This window comes from Mauremys reevesii, linkage group 6 (genome assembly GCF_016161935.1).
Source record: "Mauremys reevesii isolate NIE-2019 linkage group 6, ASM1616193v1, whole genome shotgun sequence".
NCBI lineage: Eukaryota > Metazoa > Chordata > Testudines > Geoemydidae > Mauremys > Mauremys reevesii.
The window spans coordinates 125431127-125447855 of record NC_052628.1 but is presented as its reverse complement, the minus strand read 5'-3'; the positions used below and the strand labels follow the sequence as shown (position 1 = coordinate 125447855).

At 47.8% G+C, this 16729-nt stretch overlaps 1 long non-coding RNA gene across 1 annotated transcript; it reads left to right on the top strand.

Annotated features, from left to right (window-relative positions):
* The first annotated feature begins 50 nt into the window (after window positions 1-50).
* Window positions 51-5215, top strand: LOC120408587. Its single transcript, XR_005600801.1, has 4 exons — window positions 51-647; window positions 1878-1988; window positions 3282-3362; window positions 4822-5215. It is a non-coding gene; the product is annotated as an uncharacterized LOC120408587 (long non-coding RNA).
* The last annotated feature ends 11514 nt before the right edge of the window (window positions 5216-16729 follow it).

Below are 16729 nucleotides of genomic sequence, written 5' to 3'. Positions count from 1 at the left end.
CCTTGCAATCTGATTGGCTGAGAGTGGTCTCACTCATAGCTGAGTGCCCAGCCTGCCCCATGCCCTGCCTGAGAGGGGGGCTGGCCGGGCTGCACTGAGAGCGCTGGGGGGCAGTACCCCCAGGCTGGCGCCTGGCCTGCGCTGAGTGGTGCAGGTCAATTCCTATGTGGAGAACCCTGCCCAGGCTGCTGCTGGCCTCTGCCTTCTGCAGACCTGGCCTGGCTCCGGGGAGGGCCCCACCACAGGGACGTAGCCTAGGGCCTGCCCATGGCCTCAGACTTGGAAAAACAGACAGAGCACCCTCCCCTCCCCCCTTCCTCCCAAGGCAGGGATGAGTAGCCAGAGCCCCTCCTGCCTTCTCCCAGATAAGGTGCAGCAGCCCGAATCCCCATAGCCAGAGTCCTGGGACTAGCGCTTTCCCAGCCAGGGAGCAGAGCAGCCTGAGCAAGGCACCTAGCTAGGCTGGCTGCTTCCTGCCAGATCCCTCCTCCAGCCCAGGGCTACCCGCACCCCAACTACAGCCCTCCACCCATCCAGGACATGGAGCCACCAGAGTTACCTGGCCACCCGCGGTGGGAGGCATCAGAGCCGGCCGGCAGCACCGCAGGTCAAGCCAGTTCATCAGGACTGGGGTTGGCTGGATAACAGTTAAGTATTTTCCAAGACAAACTGGAAAAGAATTACTATTTTTAAATTGCCCTGGTTTTCTATTGAGAAGGATATTTTTCATTGTTGATGGTATTTCAGTACAGAGCTTTTCAGAAAACAGAGTTTCTGCCCTGTGAGAAATTGTGATATTTCGGCATTTGTCTTCATCCCAAACCAGACAAAAAGTCAAAATCGCCAACGTTTGCAGCAAAGAGATCAGAACGGTTTTGCTTCTGCAATGGCTAAATGAATAATTTTGACTTTTTCAGCTGACACAAAATGTTTCTTTTTATCTTTCAAAAGTCCTAATGTTGATTCTAAACTCAATCTTTCAAAATGTCTGAACAAAAATCTTTGTTTAGAATTTTCCTTTTGAAAAACGTAGTTTATTGTAATAGCTGGCTTTGATGTAGGGTTTTCCATGCACAGCTCCAAGGGAGTATTTTATTTTTAGAGATGGGGAAACCGAGGCACAAAGAGGTGAAGCAACTTGACAAGGTCACCCAGCAGGCCAGTAACAGAGCTGGGACTAGATCCCAGGTCTTCTGAGACCTAGTCTAGTGCTTTATCCACTAGGAAACACTGCCTTCTGTGTCATGGGCATCAATATTTTCCGCTGAAAATTTTTATTTTTGACAAACCTGGTATTTCTTCGGGCAAATATTTCAATTGAAAAACTTCAACCAGCTCTAATATACACATATATGTATACATATGCTCACACGTGTAATATGTATGTCTACGTGTTAATTTACACATGCTCTCACACATTGTGTGTATATCTACATGCTATCTTCCGTGCTGCCGCCTTCTTGAAGTTACTACTGTTACTTTATGCCATAATTAGACTTTTGCAGGAAAAAAAAGACTCCTACTGTCCTTAAAATAGATTAAGATGCCTGTGGTTTCCAGTGTGTCTGTCTAAAAATAGCATAGCAAAAAGTTAAATACTTAATGCAGGGAAAATTCATACAGACCTGGGGGGAGCTATACTGGTGCCCTGCATCCGGATGGTTTTGTACAAGCGTAATTAGTGATGACATATGTAACAACTGATTTTTAAAAAGAAAGGCACAGCATGGCTGCCATGCCAGGACTACTGCACATAATGTTATACAGTGAGACGCTGCAAATTACAATTATTTAAAGGATTGATAGTCCCATGTAAGAAGCTGATAACATCATTCTCTTTATTGTCATATGAGAGGGCTGTGTTTGGTTTTTATAAGGTAACTGCCCTCTGAATCCCACGTCCATCAGAACCTTTGATCAGCATCCTTTTCACAACACAAGAAACCAAATATGATCCATGGAGATGCTGGGCTGGGCCTGCCGCTGAGGTAAATGGTAATTTCAAAGGGGCCACTAGGAAAAGCTGCACAGAGGAAGCCATTCTCAGGGTGTGAGTTTTAGCGATTGTGTGAAACCCCAGGATGCCGCTTTGGGGGCTTGAGTGCCATCTGCGAGCACCGGCTCTGTGAACAAGCCATTTCGTGACATGGAACACGCTAGTAACTACTGCTCCCAGTTATGCCAGCAGCAGATCTGGCTCCAGTGTGGACTTGCCCAGTATTCAGATAGAAGGGGGGATAAGTATAGCGTCAATGCCAAGATTCATTACCCTGCCCTCCTCGCAAGGCTGTGTGCCAGGATTCACTCTCTGACAGCTGACACTGGGAGCCCATTCTTCCTTTCCCTGGCTTGCACTTGTTGTTCTGCGCATGACAGACAACAATCGGAAAGAAAACAAAAGCATTTAAGTTCTCTCTGTTACTCTCCCAGCAAAGCAGCACGTTCACCGCCGACTTCAAAGGTGGGGTTTAGTGATCATTAGCACGATGCCACGCTTCACAGTGATCAAAGCAATCAGCGCCGCAGCCCCAATGAAGGAGATGTAGCTCTGATTATATTCTTTCAGAAAGGGTTTTGATAAACAGAGCTGGGGAAAGGGTGAGAGCTGGGCAAATATATGAGGGCACACAGCCGAGGTATCCCTTTATACCAAAACCAATTCTCATCTCCTATCCAATTGTACCTTTGTTCCATTCAATCACACAGTGCTGTCATTTCTAACTTAGATTTGACATTGCAAACGCTGAACGAAAAAGCTGCAGTAAAGCACATCTCACTTCCAATTCCTCTTTATGATTGTGGGTAGGTAATTATTTGAGGGATGGGCAGTTGTTTTGGTTGTATTGATGAATTTATATTTGGATATTGTTGTGCTGATTCTCGTTTATTTGGAGGTCCCTTTACAATCATCATGCTGGCAATGTAAATAGGCCTTAAAGTGGCTGTGGCTGGCATGGCGGAAAGGGGCCTTAGTAGGATGAGAATCAGGCCCTGTCCATTCTAATGTATGGAAAGGTATGAATGAGAAATGAGTGTCTAAATGGATGAATGCAGTGGATATAGAATCACAGATAAGGGGCCACTCATCCAACCTAATGTATAACACAGGCCATAGAATTTCACCAAGTAATTCTTACATTAAGCCCATAACTTCTGGTTGATTCTTGATTATAAGACTTCAACTGATGGAAGAATCTACCACATCCTTGGATAATTGTTCCAATGGTTAATTACATCACTGTTACAAATTTGCACTTTATTTCTAACTTGACTTTATCTAGGTTCAGCTTCCAGTCACTTGATCTTGCAGTCTTTGCTAGATTAATAAACTGTCTACCATCAGAAATCTTCTCCCCACGTAGGTATGTGTAGACTGTAATCAAGTCACCTTTTCACTTTCTCGTGTATAAACCAAAGAGATTGAGCTTCTTAAGTCTTTCACTGGAAAACTTGACTCGTTCATGCAAAAGATGTAAAAAGTAAGGGACTTCATGAGATTAGAATTAAAACAGACGAGTCTTGGAGTAGAGAAATGCAGTCTAATACATTTAATGGGGTGAGAAACTTGGTTAAAGTAAAGCATCAAGAAACTTAGGAGTGTGAGTGGACAGCAAATTAGACAAGAGTTTGCCATAGAATCATAGACTTTAAGATCAGAAGGGACCACTATGATCATCTAGTCTGACCTCCTGCACAATGCAGGCCATGTGACAGGATAGCAAAAAAGTTGAATACAATGTAACAATAATAATATCTAGCTCTTATACACTAAAGTGCTTTTCATCCATAGATCTCAAAGTACTTTACAGAAGAGGTCAGTGTTATTAAATGGGGAATTATCCCTATTTTACAGATGGGGAAACTGAGGCATGGAGTGGTTGAAATGATTTTTTCACTGTCACCCAGCAGGCCAGTGTCAGAGGCAGGAATAGCACTCAGGGATCCTGAGTCCCAGCCCATGCTTTAGCCATTAGGTACAATATAATTAGGGCCCTACCAAATTCACAGCTGTGAAAAACATGTCACGGACTGTGAAATCTGGTCTTTTGTGTACTTTTACCCTATACTATGCAGATTTCACGAGGGAGACCAGCGTTTTCCAAACTGCGGGTCCTAACCCAAAAAGAGGAGGCGGGGGAGTCACAAGGTTACTGTAGGGGGGTCACAGTATGGCCACCCTTACTTCTGCGCTGCCTTCAGAGCTGGGTGGCCAGAGAGTGGTGGATGCAGCAGTAAGGATGGCGTGGTCTGGTATTGCCACCTTTACTTCTGCGCTGCTGCCTGCAGAGCCAGGCCCTGGCCAGCAACCACCACTCTCCGGCTGCCCAGCTCTGCAGGCAGCAGCGCAGAAGTAAGGGTGGCAATACCATACCACGCCATCCTTACTGCTGCATGGCTGCTGGCGGCAGAGCTGCCTTCGGAACTGGGTGCCCGGCCAGCAGCCAACCTTCCTACAATAACCTTTTGACTGACCCCCCCACGGGTCATGGGTGACTGAACTTTTAATGAAGTTTTTGGCAGGCTCATGTCAGGAGCAGAGGTAGCTAGTTGAACAATGGCCCTTCCCTGTAGTACCACGGGAAGCTGTTTACGAATGGGAGGAGGGGACATTTTCACTCCCAAATTGCAGAATCTCTCGTGTGGGGCCCCAATCCCCTAACAGCCACTTTAAACTACTTGCCGACCCATGCCGAGCACAGTAAAGACACATTAGTGACCGCGTGGTTTGGTGATCCAGAATGTGAGGGGGTAGGGTGGGTCTGCATGCCCTTTTTTTCATGTAAGAACACTTTTAATGAGAACTTCCCCCGTTTCCCCTAGGCAACCCTATGTGATATCAGTCTCCTGAGGGTAACAGAGACAGAAAGGAAGGAGATGCTGCAAGTGTCTGGGTATAGACCCAGTCCTTATGCTGCTATGCTGTGTATTGCAATTATGCCAGCAGAATTAATTCAGGAGTTGCATGGGAAAGTGTCCTACCATGGTGGAAGAAATATGACTGCCCTGCCCAGGAACCTTCTGCAAAGGATTGCAGAGTACCTCCATGAAAGTTTCCTAGAGATCTCCATGGAGGAATCCTGGACTGTCCCAGTCAACATAAACAGTCTTTTCTGGGAGCCACCCTCTACGTAGCTGGAGCGGCCTCTTGTAAGCAGAAAACCACAGCATCTCACTTTTTCTTCACAGTAAAGATGCAATGTGTGTGCCCGCTAAAGTTTAACTGGACTTTGATTGTCACTGTATACTCACCAGAGGTGCCTTCCCCAGCATCACGGTTGGCCACTGGGATGTCCTATGACCCACAGGGTTTCAGGGTTAAACATCTTTTCTGGCTCTTGGGGAGAATGGATCCACTGCTCGCCTGCCTCCCATTCTCCTCCTCCTCATCATCCACCATATCGTCCTCCCTGTTGTCCCTACACTCACACACCTGTGAGGTGTCCACGTTGCTTGTGGGGGTGCTGGTAGGGTCACCCCCAAGAATCACATGCAGCTCATTGTAGAACCAGCATGTGTGGGGTTCAGCACCAGAATGACTGTTCGCCTCCCTTGCCTTACTTGGCAAAGTTATTTTATTTTCACACGGCACTGCTGTGTGTCCCTCGTGTAGCCCTTCTCCCCAATTCCATGAGTGATCGTTGCATAGGTGTCAGCGTTTCTTCTGCTGGGTCAGAGCTCTGCCTGCACAGATTCTTCTCCCCACACAGCGATGAGATCCACCACCTCCTGTGCAGACCAGGCTGGAGCATGTTTGGGGCATGTAGTCTCCATCATCAGCTGTGCTCAAGCTGGCACGCTCCCAATGCTGATCAAACAGGAAATGGGAAATCAAAAATTCCCGGGGCTTTAACAGGGGAGGGGCTGTTTCCTGTATACCTGGCTGCAGTGCAGCAGAGCTGAGAATGAGCTCCAGAGTGGTCACATATGAGCATTGTGGGACACCACCTGGAGGCCAATTAAGTCCAATTACACAACGCTACGTCTGCATTACCTTGCAGTCAACCCATGAAAATCGAATTAAGTGCTGCGTCTCTCGCAGAGGTGGATTACAGAAGTTTTGCCTTGACCTTCAATGAGCCTTGGGCTCCTAATTTTCTAAGGCCCAGATCTCAAAGGTATTTAGGTGCCTAACTCCCATTGAAATCTACGCATGTGTCCCTTTTGAAAATGGGATTTACACTTCAAAGCGATTTTGAAAAATTTACTGTAGATTCTCAGCTGGAGAAAACGGGTCCAGCTCCTTTGACTGCAATGGGATGATGCTCATTGACACCAGCAGTGGATCTGGCACTAGCTCTGCCATGTACCATTTGCATTGTTTTTTCCCCAAACTTATTTGGGGTTTGCTTCCACCCCTGCTTTGCTTAAAGCCAGACCACCTATTTCATGTGCATTCACGGGAGAGAGAGGAGTAGTCAGATTTGTAAGTGAAATTAGGGCATAAGGTTGCATTTTAAGATTGTTCTATCTTCTCTCCTCCATGTACCTCTAACTTGTACATGGAATACTGGCCCTCCCTTTAGAATTCTGGATGTGGTGCAGGAAGAAACCTCAAGGTCAAACGATGTGACCCTCTGAAAAATATTCTGCTCACATTAGTCTTTGAGAATTATCTGCTCTGCTCTGGAGGAAATTTTGCTTTTAATATATTTATAAGATCTTTTCATTCCTTCTCCATATACAGCCAGGGCTTTTCACAATGGAGAAGGAAGGCCAGGATAAGAGAAGAATGGAAGACATGTTGTGGTCAGTGCAATCTATATGAGGGCTGCAGGATCGATCAGTCAAAGTGATCAGATCTTTTCAAACTTCTCTTTCGCACTCGCTGCGAGCTAGATTGTGACTCTCACTTTGTCTGCCCACCAGGGTGCGGGCTCCTCAGACCCTGGGGTCCAAGCCGAGAGAAGTAAGTGGGATACCTAGTCCCAAATCCTCAACTCCCTTTGATTTTGATGGGACTTAAGCACCTAAATACCTTTGAGGATCTAGGCCCTACTTCCTTGGAGCAAGTGGGCAGGGAATGGCTGGAGCCTTGGCTCCATACAGCTTCCCTGTCGCTTTGTCCCTGGCCAGAGGAGCTGAGCCATTGCGGGATGGGCCTGTTGCTATGGTAGGACGGCAGTCAATCACTATCCCCAGCCCTGGAAGCACAGAGGAAACGGGAGGAACTGTGACTTAGAGCAGGGGTATAGTGGGGCAGCTGCCTCACACCTGGAGAACAGGGGTTAAAAGCAGTCAAGCCAGGCTGATTGGGGAAGCAGCCACCGCGGTGGCCAAGCCAGTCAGGGCCCAGCTGGCCCTGAGAAGAGGGCTGGGGCCCAGAAGCTGGAGGAGTCTCACCCTAGTCCTGGAGTGGGGAGGGCTGCCTGCCTGGGAACAAGGTACCTGAGGTGGAGCAGTGCTGGGGAATAGGGCAAGGGAGCTCCAGCCTGGTAAACCCCCCTTGGTGAAGGCCTACGGAGATACTGGGGCTGCAGAGATACAGCCTAGGAATAGGCAAAGGCAGCAGGTCTTGCCAGTGATGAGTGGCCATTACAGACTGCAGTCTGCCCCAGTGAGTGGGGGCTAGATGACGACTGGCAGTAGCCACTGAGGCAAGGTGGGCTTAGAGGGTTCGGGGTTCCCCTGGGAGGGGAGACCAAGAGCATGGGGTACTGCTGGGGCAGAACCCCAAGGTACCAGGGTCTGGGAGGCACATGGGGCCAGCAGCAGGTGAGACAGCGGCCTGCAGAGGGCACTCCAAACGCTGGCAAAGAGCTAATTCCCAGACGACCAGCTGGAGGCCCTGCGCTGGTGAGTCTTCACTTTGCTACAAGGGGCTCTCCACCTTTTTCTTTCTGAGGCCCCCCAACATGCTATAAAAACTCCACGCCCCACCTGTGCCACAGCAACTGGTTTTCTGCATATAAATGCCAGGGCAGGCGTTAGGGCGTAGCAATCAGGGCGGCTGCCTGGGGCCTCATGCCACAGGGGCCCCCGCAAAGCTAAGTTGCTCTGGCTTTGGCTTCAGCCCCAGGTGGCAGGGCTCAGGGCCCCGGGCTTCAACCCCATGCAGTGGGGCTTCGGCTTTCTGCCCTGGGCCTCAGTGAGTCTAATGCTGGCCATGCTTGGAGCACCCCCTGAAACCCACTCACAGCCCCCCAGGGGGCCCCAGACCCCTGGTTGAGAGCCACTGACTTCAGGTGCCTCTCAGACAGCATCTCCTGTGGCTATTCCAAGGACGTGACAGATTACAGTCTGTCCATCTGTGTCACAGTCTAGCCTAGGCTTTGGAATGAGAAGGGTGTTGCACATTCCTCCACCTGCTTGCCAGGTTTGGCGAACCTGGCCGCCATCTGAGAGGAGACAGTTCAAGTAACACACGTCTCACTGCAAGCACTGCGCTTGTGAGGGAGCCTTTTGGAATGCTCTCTTATCAATATATGAAAGTGGTATTTTCCTGCAGAGTGCAGCAACACAAATGATTCCCAATGAATAATACAGCTGCTGAAGGATTTTCACCTATTTTTCTCTTTGCAAATTGCCCGTGAACAGACTGCAAAATCCTGGAAGGCATTCATTCTCTATGAAGATTTTTTTGCAAATCATTTCAGCAAACACTTCTCACAATTCATACTGTAATGTAGGGAATTAACTCTGTGAACTTGCACCCTGGGCAGTAGCCTTTGAATTTGAGATGGCCTGTTCAGCTGTAATAATGACAGTTTGTACTGTGTTGGTTAGTTCTGTGCCATAAGCCATCCAGTCAGAGAACAGAAACACCACCACAGGTACAAACACAAAAAAAACGTGGCAGGGGACCAAGGGAGCAATTTTTTTAACTGAAAGCTGGGGAGGATGAGGAGCTGGTTCCATGGAGAAGCTCAATTCCCCTCCTTCCAAAAGTGTCCCCCATAGCACCATCTGTTGCATTTAGAGCAGTACGGGTGTGCAGGTGTGATTGTTCGTGTGTATGCATGCAGAGAGCTCTCTGTGCCCCTCCCTGTCTAAGCACTCTGTCCTTAGGTCTCCCAACGCTGCAGTACAAAGGCCATATGCCTTAGATTGTCACATGTGCAGGGCATGGACCTCCCTTTATGGGGTCTATAACATCCCCAGGGAGGCATTATGAAATAATGAATGGCCCCATCACTGCAGCCTCAGGACCTCCGTCCTAAACGTGGATAACTAGATAGCACCGGTGACAAAAAATGCCATCTTCCCTCTCCAGCTCGCTACAAAGTTCCACCCCTTCCTCCTGGATCAGGATCTACCCGCCGTGATTCATGGATTTCCCACCTCTCGGCTGAAACTTGATGGGAAAACTACAAACAGGCTCCCACTAGGATAAGATGCAGCAGCTCACCTCCACCTAGATGACCTTCTGAGTCCCTTCCAACCCTGATAGTCTATGATTCTATGATTCCACCGTGGGTCACCAGGGGCACATCAATAGGGTGACCAGATGTCCCAATTTTCTAGGGACAGTCCTGATTTTTGGGTCTTTTTCTTATATAGACTCCTATTACCCCCCATCACTGTCCTGAATTTTCACACTTGCTGTCTGGTCACCCTACACATCAAATTCATGTCCTAATTCTACCACTGACTCAAGAGTAAACCATTCCTCCAGCTCCTGTGTGTTGCTTTGAGTTAGTAATCTCTGGGCTGAATGTGAGCAAGAGAGACGTTAACCAGAAAGGTTTCCAGGCTGAATGCAAAATGCAAATGGTCTGTGTCAGTTACCACTGTGTCACATTGCATAGTTCCAGAGAGAGAGAGACAAGCCCAGAGAAGCAGCAGTGCTACTGCTGGAGAAGGAGAACACACTCCATATGGGGTAATTAAGAGACAGCTGGGAATTCCCTGGAACCAGATAGAGAGGTTCTGGTGACATCACCAACTACAATGGTGAATAGTCTTTCAGAACAGTGGTTTGTTTAAAACCTGTTTCCAACTGACCTGACATTCATTTCCAAGGCAACAACAGACGGCAGCAGACAGATGGCTCAGTAATTTCAAAGCCTCTCCAGAGAAAGGAAGAGTCACTTCAGTATAAGCCGACACTTTCCTGGCACTAGGATTGAATAGGATCTTAACATCTGTATTAACTGGAAATACCTCTAAGAAGGTGTGTTACAGGCATGTTATTCCTAGTTATTTTTGTGCTATTACACGGCACAGACCCAAGCTACCTCGAGACAGGCCCAACTCATGGTGCACAAGATTTTCACCAGTTTGGGCCAATATTTCAGGACTGTAGCCCTATTTCCCATGTGATCTTAGGCAAGTCACTTAGGCCTGGTCTACACTGGGGGAAGAGAGGGGAGAGTGACCTAAGATACACAACTTCAGCTAAGAGAATAGCGTAGCTGAAGTCAACGTATCTTAGGTCGACTTATCTCGCATCCTCATGGCATGGGGTCGACTGCCGCCACTCCCCCCTCGACTCCGCTTCCACCTCTTGCCGTGGTGGAGTACAGGAGTTGACGGCAGAGCGACTGGGGATCGATTTATCGCATCTACACTAGACGCGATAAATTGATCCCCGATAGATCGATCACTACCTGCTAATCCGGTAATCTTGCTCTTTTTCTAAATTTCCTATCTGTAAAAAGGGGTCAATAATTCTTCGTCTGTCTTTTCTCTGGAGCAGAGACCATCTTTGATTATCTGTATGTACAGCACCAGGGGACCCTAAAAGCAGTTGGAACCTCAACCCACTACTGTAATAAAAATCCTAATAGGAAGGCAGGGCTGCATGCTTGGTGCTGAGGATTGGGTGAACCCCAGGTTAGAGAATCCTTTTGTTAAGTGTGTTTTGCTTATAATAATTGGGTTTGGATTATGCTGGTACAGATTTGCAGCCGTTTTATTTCTGCTGAATCCACCCCCAATCATACTGGCCCAATTGAAAGAATTCTCTTTGGATGGACTTTGTCCAATGCTTGCTCTCTCTCTCTCTCTCTCTCTCTCTCTCTTTGTGTAAATTTTTCTTTATTGCTGTAGTGCTTTTAAAGAAAACAAATCTGAAAGAAACAAAAAAATTGGGCTGGTATCACCTGTGAATTCCATCAGACATTAAAACCCCTCAGTAAAATGCTGCTTTGTCTTAGCCAGAAGCAACTTTCAACTTCCAACTACCTGAAAGGGGGTTCCAAAGAGGATGGATCTAGACTGTTCTCAGTGGTACCAGATGACAGAACAATGAGTAATGGTCTCAAATTGCAGTGGGGGAGGTTTAGGCTGGATTAGGAAAAACTTCTTCACTAGGAGGGTGGTGAAGCACTGGAATGGGTTCCCTAAGGAGGTGGTGGAATCTCCTTCCTTGGAGGTTTTTAAGGCCCAGCTTGACAAAGCTCTGGCTAGGATGATTTAGCTGGTGTTGGTCCTGCTTTGATCAGGGGGTTGGACTAGATGACCTCCTGAGGTCCCTTCCAACCCTGATATTCTATGATTCTATGAACTGTTCATTACCAAAGCCAGAGTACAGCCATTCTCCCTCATTCTGTCCCCCAAAGCTTGCAGGGACCCCTCTTATCTTCTAAGATGATAACAGAACATGATTAAAATGAATCAAAGGGATCTCTCTGATATTTCCTCTTTACTTTGCCCATTTACGTCTACGTTAAGCAGGTTAAGGAAATGGTTGGCTTATGGTGCAACATATGGTCCCTTTGGGGCGAGATGAGAGGTTGGCATGAGAATCAATGTTTATGGGTTAGATTCTCCTCAGGAGTCACATCAGTGGTGCTACACCAGAGTGAAACTGGTGTGACCCAATTCCCTCTTCATCCAAATCCATAATAACTGAACACGCTATCCATTGCGGGGATTGAGTGTAGCTGTCTCTCCCCCATCACCTCACTGACACAGCGGATGAAACACTCTTGGCCAGGTCAGAAGTGGAGATGCCCCCAAAAAGGTGTTAATTAAGCTCGTGTGTGTGATCTGCTTTGGCTGTCAAAAGGTGTTGTCCTTGCCCTTTCAGCCAGTGCAGCACATTTATGTCCATAGCACATATGGCAAAATTCAGCACATTCTGTCCCTGATTGACATCAGTGGGTCTCCTCATGTCCTTAAAGTTAAGCACATGCTTAAATTCCCTGCTACATCGGGTCCTCTGCCATCAGTGTTACTATCCAATAGGACAGCAGAGAGGAGAGCCCCGTTCTTTGAAATCAGTTAGGCATCCCGGCTCTTTCACAGTCCTTTTAAAAGTTGATGTAGCATGCGTCTTCCAGGCTTCCACCTCTCTGCTGTCTCTCCAGGGTACCCTCCACCTGATGTTTTGTCCTGCTTGCTAGAGCTCTGCCAAGAGAGAAAGCGGAGTTGGAGACAAACTCTGCTTTCCCCACAACAAAGGGATTCCCAAGAAGGAGCAGGGCCGCTAAAGCATTAACCTGTGGGAATGTATGTATGTACTGCTTGTGCTGAGGGACCAAAAGTCGTGATTGGCGGCAGCTCCACCGTGCCGCTTTCTTCTTCAGTGGCAATTTGGCAGCAGGTCCTTCCCTCTGAGAGGGACTGAGGGACCCACTGCCAATGTGCCTTCCCTTCCCCTTGGCCGCCCCAAGCACCTGCTTGCTGGGCTGGTGCCTGAAGCCAGCCCTGTATAGTATTAAAACAAATGCAGGCTCAGAGGTGGCATTAGGCTGTTAGAGAGCGAGAAAGAGTGTGCATCTCTAAAAAAGCAGGGTGGGTACAGTAACTTTTTAAAAGCTATTGAGAGAACTAAAGCAGCTATGGGGACTGGGATAGTTAAGTGGTTTGTAAATTGGCCTGCTAAATCCAAAGTTGTGAGTTCAATCCTTGAGGCGGCCACTTAGGGATCTGCGGCAAAAATTTGTCTGGGGATTGGTCCTGCTTTGAGCAGGGGGTTGGACTAAATGACCTCCTGAGGTCCCTTCAACCCTGATATTCTATTAAAGTAATTTTCTTAAATCAAATACCTTGATTAGCTGCCTCCATGAAATCAGATTCTTACAAGGGCTCTCCTTTCCAACAAGCTGTGTAACCTAAAGTTGATTAGACTCCAAGAATGAAATCCAGACCTGGATTTGGTAAATGGCTCCTGTTTGTATCTATAGAGGCACAAATATGCCCCCTGTCACTAGTCTCTGACCACCTTCCACATATGCAAAAATAACATCTTCCTCCCTTTCCAGCCCATAGGAATGATGTATAGGTCTTTCATTTACACTGTGTGCAGAACTAATTGAGTGAAGCTACATCAAAGAAGATGAGTTCTGCCCCTTAGTTCCGTTCAGTGAGGCCCAATATTGTTCTTGTCTTGCAGCGGGGGAGCTCTGGAGTCTTGGTCAAGCACATGGTCATCAACAGTGGAACAGTTGTGGTAGGACAGGACAGTGGAGGGAGAGCCGTCTCTCGGGTAGCTAGGTTCTCCTCCTGGATGGGCTATAAATACTAGGACAGAGGCTTTGAATTGGGCTCTGTATTCAGAGAGGGGCCAGTGCAGGAAGGGTCACATGCTCATTGTGACCTGTGCTGCTAAACCAAGGGGCTGCTGCAATTTATAATCTTATCCCTATTTTAGGGATGGGGACTGTAGCTGGATGACTTGCCCATGGGCTGGAGAGCCTGGGGCTAAACCAACCCTGATTACATGATGAGCCCTACCTCAGGGGAATCGAGTGGTTGGTTGGGAGAAGCTCGGGAATCAGGTGCCGCGATCAGAGGCAGGTTCAGAGGGTGGTGACTGCAGGTGGAGCACTGTGACAGAGGAGAGACTGCGCTGGAGGTGGCTGAAGAACTGGAAGAACTGCTGACTTATGATTTTGGGCTTTATGCTGAGGACTTGTTGAGGATTGTTTGGATTAGTTTGTGATTACGGACTCTGAGCCCTGCGTGAACCTTATTTGATATTAAACCGGCCCCAGAACGGGCTGTTGTGAGCCACAACCGAGACTGTCTGGAGCGCTGGAGGGGCCCAACAGGGGCAGGGTGCCTGTAAAGCCACCCTGGACCAAAGACATTAAGTGACTTGCCTGAGGTCACCCAGGATGCTCAGAAAAGAGCCCAGATCATCTAGTACTAGGAGGAGGGATAGCTCAGTGGTTTGAGCATGGGCCTGCTAAATCCATGGTTATGAGTTTAATCCTTGAGGGGGCCACTTAGGGATCTGGGGCAAAATCAGCACTTGGCCCTGCTAGCGAAGGCAAGGGCTGGACTCAATAACCTTTCAGGGTCCCTTCCAGCTCTATGAGATAGCTATCTCTCTATGTACTAGTGCCTTAGCCACAGTACCCTGCCAGCCAGAGGTGGGTTATACCTTTCCCCAAGTAAATACTAGACCTTGTTCCTATCACTCTCAAATGAGAAATAGAGTTTATTCTTGCAAGAGTTCTTGTAGCAACCATCTTCCTCAGCCTGCTGTGTGTTTAGACAACTGTCAGTCTCCCAACTAAAATGATACAAAGCTCATGCTGAAATTTAAAATCCTTACAGAAAATAGCAGTTCTAGTTTTCCTGTGTGTACATCTGTTGACTCAACACCCTGCAAGGGAAGCTGACAGCTGCAAGACAATAGCAAGCTTCAGCCCTGAATACACCAGTCTTCCAGTTCGTGGGATGGGCCTCATGAAAACAGGACCACTTGTCATCTAAAAATAACAGTGTACAGGTATATACTACCCCTAGCTCTAACATGGCACTCTTCATCTAGAGAGCTCAAAACACCATCTAAAGGCAGCATGTATCATCACCTCCATTTTACAGAGGAGAAGACTGAGGCACAGAGAAGTGAAGTGACCTTCCTGAGGTAACCCAGCAGCCTAGCTGGGAATATAAGGGGTCTCCTGAGTCGTGCCCTTTCAATCAGCTAGTGCTGCCTCTCATAGAGCATCTTTCCAGACTCACTCAGAGCATCACTGAAATGCACCCACCCCTGGGGAGGAAGGCAGCAGCTGTGTGGTAGAAAGAGAACTTACTAAAGGATGCCGGGGAAGGCAGGGCCTCTTACAAATTTGCCTAGTGATCTAATGGTGCTGTTCATGATGAAGAACAAGCAGGGGAAGTCTCCTCAGACAGCCCTCTCCAGTCAAGTGTATGATGACCTATCTGTGTCAAGAAGATAACAGCCCATGTTAACCCCAGCAGGGCTAAAACCAGTAGCTTTAAGGAGCTGTTGGCCTGAGTCATCTGCCACTGGGCCATCCTTTGTGCATCTGAGCCTTAGAGAGATGAAGTGGGTGAAGGGAATATCTTTTATTGCGTCAGCTTCTCTTGGTGAGAGAGATGAGTTTTCGAGCCACACAGAGCTCTTCTAGTTGCTCCAATAAAAGATATCCCCTCACCCACCATGTCTCTCTAATATCCTGTGACCCACACGGCTGCAACAATCTCAGATTCTTGTAAGAACAGTTTGTGTGATGTCCAGAAGGAGCTCAGTGAAACAAATGGTGCCATCTACTGGAGATGTGACATCATTACTCTTCTCTAATTATTTCACGGAGGTGGGCAAAATGACAAACCCGTCACATTAATTCTGTGCATGAAATGCATGTTTTCGGAGAATGCAATTGCATTTTGACCACAGCTAAAATTCCTCCAGTGAGCTGCCCTGGGCTGAGAGTAAACAGCTTCTCCGTAGGCACCACTGTGACCTAAGTCTGATCCTCCTACGTAGACCCTCACTCTGGGGTTTATCACAGCACCTCAGGAGCCCAAAGGCTAGAAAGGACTCCATCAAGTCTTTGGAGCAAGAGGGTAAATGGCCAGGCCATTATGACAGAGTGAAGAATAAAATTCCAAAGTCTAGAAACGTCGCTTTGTATTCTCACAGAGACATCAATCATCACCTGGGAGAGATGTGGGGACCATCAGCCCAAGCCCATAGTGCCTCAGCTACAGGAATAATATTAGCTGTCAATAAGTAGCAGTCTCTTCTCCTCACTGGGACCCGCCCAAGAGGGCTCAAACACAGCACCAAGTGAATTACAATTGCATAAATACTGAGGGCAGCTCTATCTCGACTTCCCTGTAGAATGGCCCAGAGAGTGTTAGTCCACAGGACAACTTGGCCACCTCTTCTGTACACTTAAAAGAGAATTTCCACTGTGTAAATACTAAAAACTCAGTATTCAATTGCTCCTGGTTATAGGGCAGGAGGGGGAAAATGTGGTACTAGCAGTATCATGGTGAACTGTTAGTAGAAGGCCAACTAAACAATTATGGAACCATTCACCATGGAGTCTTGGTGGGTCAGACTTATGGGGCAGCTATGGGAAGCGGCCTTTGCTCTAGCAGTATTACCACTGAAAGCAAATCGTTTGGCAAATCATGCCCCTTCCTACTGGCACTTTTTCTTTGTTGTCAAGCTATAGACCTGGTTTCCTTCACTCTCAGGCAGGAGCATCGGCTTGTTTCTTTCAATGAGTGTAGACATCATGACAGAGACAGAGGGTGCGGAAGTAATGTGATGTGGCACAGCTCCTGTTTCATCAGTTCCCTGCATTTGCTGCCAGTGCTCTTCATGGGCGGAGTTTGGGGGCAGGGAGGGGCATTGCACCCCCAAACTGCAAGCCGCAGGCAGGCAGGCAGCCTGCGTGTGCAATATAATGAGTTCTTCAGAGGAGACAGGAGACTGCACCAAGCTTGGGCCCCTGAGGCAGGGACTCAGAATTTTGTTTGGCTTTGTCTACACTGACAAGTGAAAGACAAAACTTTTGTCGTTCAGAGATGTTATATATACACACACTCACACACATACACACACACACACACACAC